This window comes from Ursus maritimus, unplaced genomic scaffold, assembly GCF_017311325.1.
Source record: "Ursus maritimus isolate PB19 unplaced genomic scaffold, ASM1731132v1 scaffold_3, whole genome shotgun sequence".
NCBI lineage: Eukaryota > Metazoa > Chordata > Mammalia > Carnivora > Ursidae > Ursus > Ursus maritimus.
In genome coordinates this window covers 79,559,513-79,567,854 of record NW_024425563.1, presented here as the reverse complement: position 1 = coordinate 79,567,854, position 8,342 = coordinate 79,559,513, and the positions used below count along the sequence as shown (strand labels likewise).

At 38.2% G+C, this 8,342-nt stretch overlaps 1 pseudogene; it reads right to left on the bottom strand.

The window, feature by feature from the left end:
• Positions 1-4,741: 4,741 nt before the first annotated feature.
• Positions 4,742-6,546, bottom strand: LOC103658668 (annotated as a pseudogene).
• Positions 6,547-8,342: the final 1,796 nt, after the last annotated feature.

Here is an 8,342-nt window from a genome sequence, read left to right as displayed (position 1 = left end):
GTGTATCATAATCTTATTATAAACTCATTTGTGGTCATTAAAAACATAGTGTATAATAAAGCATGTATAATTGCCCATTCAAACCTTGTGTTAATGTAGTGAATTAAAAATATACCTTACATAAGTTTAAAATTAGAACAATATTTTCCCACTACTTTAATGAACAAGGACCTATATTTAATTTTATATAAAACTACATCCATTTATTATACAGTAAAATGACTTTACTTATAGTTCTAATGTGCATAGAAGTCATATATATATATATATATATATTACCATTTGGTATGATGATTATATAAATGTTATCACCATTTTTTAGATGTATCCACTAAGTTTTCAAAAATCACATAATTAGGACACACAGGATGATTACTAGGTTGTGTTCTAACCACTCTGTGCAGAGTTCTAACATGAAAAATAATATTACTTTTAATTAGCAATATTTCTTTTTAAAAAACAGGCTAAAAGTAATAATTTGCTATATAGTCATTCATACTCAAATGAGAATAGCAATGGGTAATGGCGTTATGTTTAAACTGGTAAAAGAATCACCAAGGCCACTCTCTTGCAATTATGCTTAATGAAATGTTTCATACTTTTTCTTTAACATAGTTTCATTCCTGAACAATAAACCAACAGATTCCTTACATGGAATATGATTAAGATTAGTGAATGGCACCACCTTTTTTGGAGGGGTAAGTCCCTTGTGATTTGTAACAAATAGGAAACAAAATTTCTGCTTCTAGATTTTACCATAATTTAATTCATATGACTATCCATTCAAGAAATACCTGTTAGTAAAGTTAGGCTGCTTCTTCTAGAAGCTCATGCCTCTATATATCTATTTATGTTTTCAGGAGGACTAAAGACACCTTTTCAAAAAGATTTACATTTATCTTTCTAAATACTATATACATTATTATTATTATTATTAGTTTCATTTTATTTATTTATTTACTGAAGTGTAGTTGACACACAATGTTACATTAGTTGCAGGTGTACGACATAGTGGTTATGTAAGTCTATATGTTATGTCATACTCACCACAAGTGTAGCTACAGTCACCATACAATACTACTATTTTTTAAATATTCATTTATTTATTTGAGAGAGAGAATGCATGGTTTCATGTGAGCAGGGGGAGGGTAGAGGGAGAGACAGTGAGAATCTCCAGGAGACTCCCCACTGAGCGTAGAGCTGGAGGGGCTCCATCTCAGGACTCTAAGATCATGATCTGAAGTGAAATCAAGAGTTTGATGCTTAACTGACTGAGCCACCCAGGTGTCCCTATATGAAGCTATTATTTTTAAGGCAGTAACTACATTTCGGCTATCTTTTATTGCTTCTCAATTATGATTAAATCCTTTTTCAAAGGGTATTTTTCACCTACATATCACTATCACTTAGCCCAATGTCTTGAATATATAATCACTCGGTATTTGTAGGATTAACTCATTAATTAAATACACCACCCATTATACAATGCTGAGTATAAAGTAGGCCCTTGATGGTAGGCCCTTGTGGATAGCTGAAAATTAACTTATTAAGATGTTCATTTTTATATGAAGAGTGAATATTTATATAACACGTAGGACAGTTCAACTTCATTGTTGCCTCCAGTGTTAAACAGATTACATCCTCTTATATGTGTGATCTGAAGAATTCTAATGTAAACTTATGTAAAATTCCATTGATGTTTTGATGTATGGTCTTTTATATGTTAAAGAACCAACAGGATGTATTATTACTTAATATACCTCAAAACATGATCCCTTTGTAGTAAGAAATTGATTTTGTGGTGACTTCCAGATACACCTGATTTTTTTATGCCCTTCTGTACTGTTGAACTATCTCAATCTTTTGTAATCTGCTCCTTTATACCTAATTGACAGATGAAGTGAGAGCTCTTAAATATATTTATGTTCTACAGTAGAATACTCTTGCCCTGCATATTTATATATTTACAGATAGTACTCAGATAGTAGAGGAGTTACCATAGGCCAGAAGCAAAGAAAGTAAAATAAAATAGAGAGAGAAAGACAGACAAGTGCAATGGGTAAGGGAGAGGAGAAGGAGAAAAGAGGAGAGGGGAGAGAAGAAAGAGGAGAGGAAGGAAGGAAGGGATGGAGGGAGGGAGGAAAGAAGGCAGAGAGGGAAGAAGGAAGGACAAAAGAATAAGTGGGCTCTTAAATGTGTATTCATTTGTAGTAGAGACATATTTCTCCTCAACAAACCAGTTGGGGCAGGGCTGATCCAATCCAACAGAAAATTAGTTTCTTTTCTCCATTTCTCTTAAGGAAACTTTCAGATCACCACCAAAGTAGAACAAAAGAAATACACAGTTTTAAGGAGATCAGTTTATCTCATCTTGTTTACAAGAAATATCAATCCCAGACTTTCTCTTACATAAGTCAGGGATCCTCTCTTGCCTTTGACATTCTTAAAAAGCTGTGGGGATAATATTTCAGTAAGGGTTTATATTGGATTTGGATGAATATTAATCTTCATAGAAACATGAGTTAAGATGCATAGGTATTCTCATGCCTTCAAAATTTCACTCTAGTGTATAACAGGTACAAAAAATTGATCACAGAATCCTGAAATATATGTACTTGCTTAAACGTTCATTTGTTAAGTGTCCATTTATTTTAGCTCCTTCTAGGGAAATTGCCAGGAAATAAGAATACAAATATGCATGGACAGTGTTTTGCCTTCAAAAGCTTATGGTTCAAAAAAAGAGAGAGAGAGGGAAAGAGAGAGAGAGGCAAACCATACGAGACTCTTAATTATAAAGAACAAACTGAGGGTTGATGGACGGGAGGTGGGTTGGGGGATGGGCTAAATGGATGTCAGGTATTAAGGAGGGTACTTGTGATGAGCACTGGGTATTATATGTAAGTGATGAATCAATAAATTCTACTCCCGAAACCAGTATTATACTAAATGTTAACTAACTAGAATTTAAATAAAAACTTAGAAAAAGAAAACAAAACACAAGCTTATGGTTCGGGGGGGGGATGCAATTAAACACACCATGATTCATTTTATATTAATTGGTTCAGAAACAGAAACAAGGTGCTATGAAAACACATAGAATTGACATTTATCACTTTAGATACCTAATTTACACTTACCACTTGGAAGGCTATTTGGAGGAAATGCCACCTGAGATGGATACTGTAGGCTAAGGAGGAATTAGCCAGGCAGATAGGTAGAGCTCTCAGGCTGAGAAAAAACCAAAAAACAAAACAGAATGTGTATGGTGGGACCAGAGAGTAGAAATATTTTGTCACGGTTGAGAATAGATGAAGACACAATATTTATAATACATTAAGGAGATTGTTCTTTATTCTGAATAGTATTTAGTGCTATAGATTATTTATATTTGCATTTTAAAACAATCATTCTTTGATAAGAGTAGAAATTTTCTAAAGGACATTAACAGTGGGATATAACAGTATCAATTAAGAAGTTATTCATAGGGACACCTGGGTGGCTCAGTCGTTAAGCGTCTGCCTTCAGCTCAGGACGTGATCCTGGAGTCCTGGGGTCAAGCCCCGCATCGAGCCCCACATTGGGCTCCTCCGTTGGGAGCCTGCTTCTTCCTCTCCCACTCCCCTTGCTTGTGTTCCCTCTCTTGCTGGCTGTCTCTCTCTCTGTGTCAGATAAATAAATAAAATCTTAAAAAAAAAAAGTTATTCATAGTAATTAAGGTAAAAAAAAAAAGTTTGTATCCTGGATATGAGCCTCTTCTTTTTGAGAGAGAGAGAGAGTGCATGCACATGATCAGGAGAGGATGTTGGGGGCAAAGGGAGAGGGAGAGAGACTCTTAAGCAGGCTCCATGCCGAGCATGGAGCCCAAATTGGGCTTGATCTCAAGACCCTGAGATCATGACCAGAGCCAAAATTAAGAGTCTGTCGCTTAACCAACTGAGCTACCCAGGCGCCCCTTGTATAAGAGCTTCTGAACAAATGGAACAGTGAGTGGGGGAGGCTGTTAAGAAAAATAAGTAAGATATAATTCCAAATTAAAGGCTAGCTAAGATAGTGGCAGCATCAGTACTTTTAGAAGGAGATATGGCATCCCAGAAGATGATCTCTTTCTGAGGTATATTGAGTTTGAGTGGTGAACATAGTCATTATTAGAATAAATAGTCATTATTAGAATAAATATTTCTGGCACTCAGGAATTAGAATGAAGGGGAGGATATTAATTTGAGTCATTAAAATATACAAGAGATAGTTCAAGCCATGTACATGGATGGGATCAATTAGAAATCCTGGAATCACTGAATTATAAGGAGTGGCTGCAAAAGAGGATTTAATAAAGGAAAATAAAAGTGGGCAGAGAGACAGAAGGAACCTGGAGGTAACATCACAGAAGGCGAAAAATAAAGAGCATGTTGCAGAGGGTAAATGAGATAAGATTTAGGAATAAGTCAGTCATTAGAGGTTTTGGAAAAAAAAAATTTTTTTTTACAAATATGCCTGAAATGTTTTAATAGAATATAGCTTCTCCTTAAATGGTCTTTTCATAGTCAAAACAAACAACAAAAAACACCCAATGTTAAAACCACTTAATAAACTTACAAACTTGAAAATTTAGACACTTCAGATAGGCAATAAACAATATTATGAAAACAATATATTCCAAGTTTCAAAGATTTGGCAAGTTCTCCAGAATATCTTTCATCTGTAGATGGACACTCTGCAATCTTCTGCCAAGTAGGACTGAGTGTCATTCACTGGTGTGAAGTCGAATCCATTTCAAGGCATGTGATAGTGGCACAGTAATGGTGGGATGATAAAATGTGTAGTCAGGTCTTGTACACTGAGTGTTACATCTGCAGTGTTTTGGATGATAGAAGGGACATTCCATTTTCTTACGAGCGGGAAAATAATGGCTACTAGAATGTGGTGCCAGAGTTGCAATTGCTGGTTTTGGAGGCAGTACTGGAATTCCTCTACTCATATGAATGAAGGGACAATCTGGTTTAGTACTTTTTTGTATCATATTTACAATTTGGATGAATGAAGAAACATTTTTTCAGCAAATTTACAGTTGGGGAAGGCTTTGCAAGTTGAAACAGGATGATGATAAGCACACTGATCCCCATTTTTACAGGCAGGCTCCAAAAGTTTTTCTGGTTTCTGGACCACATTCAGTTCACTCATCTCAGCATTTGAAAAGCTACCATTTGGCTCATTGAGCTGCCTGCTCGTTAACTGCAAGTGCTGTGGGTGGAGGAGACTCTGAGTCCCTTGTTTCAGGCTGCATTTTGGTTTACAGATTTCACTCCGTCAAAACACACGTCCTCCTCTTGATCTGACATGTATCCTAGGGGGCTGGGGACAGCATCCAATGTCACTATGAACTTGGGACTTGCAGGTTTATCTGGTGGTACAAGATCTCGTCTGCATAAGGTGTCCTGAAAGTACCTGAAGGGTATCTGCAGTCTTCATCCTGGACTCTTGGTTTGGTGCCGCTAGTATTTCCTCAGACAGCTTTGGCTTCTTCAGAATAAATGATCTTGTGTCTGCATGGACCATGAATTCCATGTCATAGTAATCTTGACTGATCTGCAGAGTCTCTGTCATTACTGGGTCAATTTGCAGTCGGGATAACAACTGCCTCTGTTGAGTTCCTTGGCTTTTTTCTATATTATCTCCCTTTGTTTCCTCTTCTTTAATGGGGGGACTTATTCTGGAGGTCCTGCTTTGCCCCTGGACCATTTCTGCCAGCAATTCTTCTTGAGAAGTTCGAGTTCTGGGAGCATCTGGAAGTGTCTGTTTCTGTGAGACTGAGAAATAGTTGCTTTTGTTACAGATTCTTGAGCTTCAGAGATAGCCTTCAAAATTAGATTCTTGTTAGCTTGTTTCGAAGGTAGAAGTGAAGGTCTCCTTTCAGCCTTTGCTGGCACCGAGACACTGCTGGAGATGCTTCCTGTATGAGACCCACAATCATCATCTTCCTCCTCTTCTCCATCACAATGGACATTTTTTACTTAAACAATTGAACTTACCTCAAACACTTTCCTTTCCGGAAAGTTTCCTTCCTCAATACCCATTTTTTTTTTTTAGTTGTTTCTGAAGAAGGGCTGTCAGTCTCTTCTAGGCTGTTAAGCACTTCTGGTTCACAAAAACGGCCTGTTTCACATACCTGGCTGTTCTGTTTATCAGGTTATTTGGCTGCACGAATACTGTTTTGCTGCTGCTGAAATTGCGGCTTGCACCAGTATCTGCATTTTGGCTTGCAAGTGGCAAGAAGAACCATATGTAAGTGTCACTGTAGGGTTTTTTTTTTTTTTTTTGAGATAAGGGATTCTCCTGCACAAAATTGAGGTCTTCATCAATGAGATCATCTGGTTCTGGCTTAGTATCAATCACATCTTCAGAGGGTGCTGTCTCCCCCAGAGGCTTCACAGTCGACATTAATCAGGATGCAGCTCCATCATCATAAGTCTGTCTGACAGTAGTGGTTTTCTGCTTCTGCTAACAAGTAGAAACCCTGGAATCTCTTTTCTCAGGTCTAGTGCTAGCAGTCGCAAGGGATGGCATTGCAGCTTCATGCCTTCTGTCATCTCCCTGACTGAAACTGCTCTTGTTTGAAGACACGTTCTTACCAAAGATGTTGGTATAAGAAGACTTTAGACTGGAGGGGTCAGTTGTAACAGAGCGAAGTTTATCTAATACACCATGAAGTCATAGGATGAATCGAATTGTGTTGTTCCCTAGAAACAGGGACAGGTCCTCTGTCATTTGGTCCTGACTTTTCTTGACCATCACCATAATGCAATCAGGAAGTTCTTCATCAACATAAACTCTTGCAGTTTCCCCTTAATGGCAGTCCAGATCTTCCACTCATCTCGGTGCCAATTTCCTTGGCTCCCATGCGGGCAGTGGGCTCAGCACTGTACGGTGCTTCACTTACCCAGACCCTGGGCCAACTCCCAGCCCACAGCTCTGCAACAGCAACCGCCAGCTGCCAGCGCCACTCTGGGCAGCGTGCTCTGTATGACCCACCCCCAATGGCCCCGTCAAAAATATTTTTAGGGTGATGGTGGAAAATCTAGAATAAAAAGTAAGTATGGACTAATACAGCTAGTAATAGAGTAATAGCTGAAAATATGTAGAGCTGAGGAAGGCTGTCTGTTTTATTTTCTTATGCATTTTACTAAATGGTTTATGGTGGGGGTTGTCTGTACATGTTTAAAAGCTACTGTAAAAGAGCTGATAGAAAAGGATAGGGTGAAGTTAGAGGAGAGAGAAAATGAGTAACATCCAGGCAGTAAAGGCAGTTACTGTTGCCATGTACCCCTACTGTTTAATAGTTCTATCTTCTCAATATGTCTCCATCTTTAAAAAAAAATATTTATTTGAGAGAGAGAGAAGTGGGGGAGGGGGTAGAGGGAGAAGGAGAGAGTCTTAAGCTGACTCCACACAGAACATGGAGCCCACTCAGGGCTGGATCTCACAACCCTGAGGTAAACCTGAGCCAAAACCAAGAGTCCGACACTCAACTAACTGGGCCACCCAGGTGCCCCGATATGTCTCCATCTTGATACAATATGACTGGATGTAGAGAAAGCATAATGTGTGTGCGTGTGTGTTTTTTTTTAAAGAGAAAAACACACTAAAAGCTATTTATCCGATCTTTCTGAGTGCATACACAGCTGCTATTTGAAAAGTGAAGAAATACCTAATCCTGTGAAAGCTTACTCAGAATCACACAATTTCAACAATCCTTTCAGTTTATCTTGTATAAAATTACTTACCTTTTCCCATGCTTTGATCTTACATGATATCTGAATGTATTCCTGAAGGAGTACAAGTACTTGCTCTCTTAGAATTAGGAAAAGTGACATTCACGCTGGCCCTTGGGTCTGAGCTGTCTGTTGTGCATTGGTTCATTCCTTTAAGCAGTTTTGATCTCTTTTGCAGAAGTCCATGGTGGATGGACTCATAGTTTATTCATGTTGCTTAGGCAATGGTACTAGGAAGTCCTGGGCATTTCTCTCCTGCTGATGTAGTTTCTACTTAGTTCTTGCCGGCTATGGACTCGGGCTCAACTACCCATCTCCAGCCTTTGCTGTGAGGTCATCACACTGTCCTTTGTAGGTCCTAAAGCCAGTTTTTCAGTCTCTAGAGTTCATGTCAGCTAGGAACGTAATGTGGCTTAGCTAAGTTTATTTGCCACACATCTTTTGATTTTTTCTTTCTTTTCAATTTGGCCAAGTACTCCAAGTTGCTATATGCCAGGTTAGTAAAGAGTTAGTTTTTTTTTTTCCCCCCAGAATCCAGAGGTCGATTGAAGTACTTTTTGCTTTTCAAAAGGTATT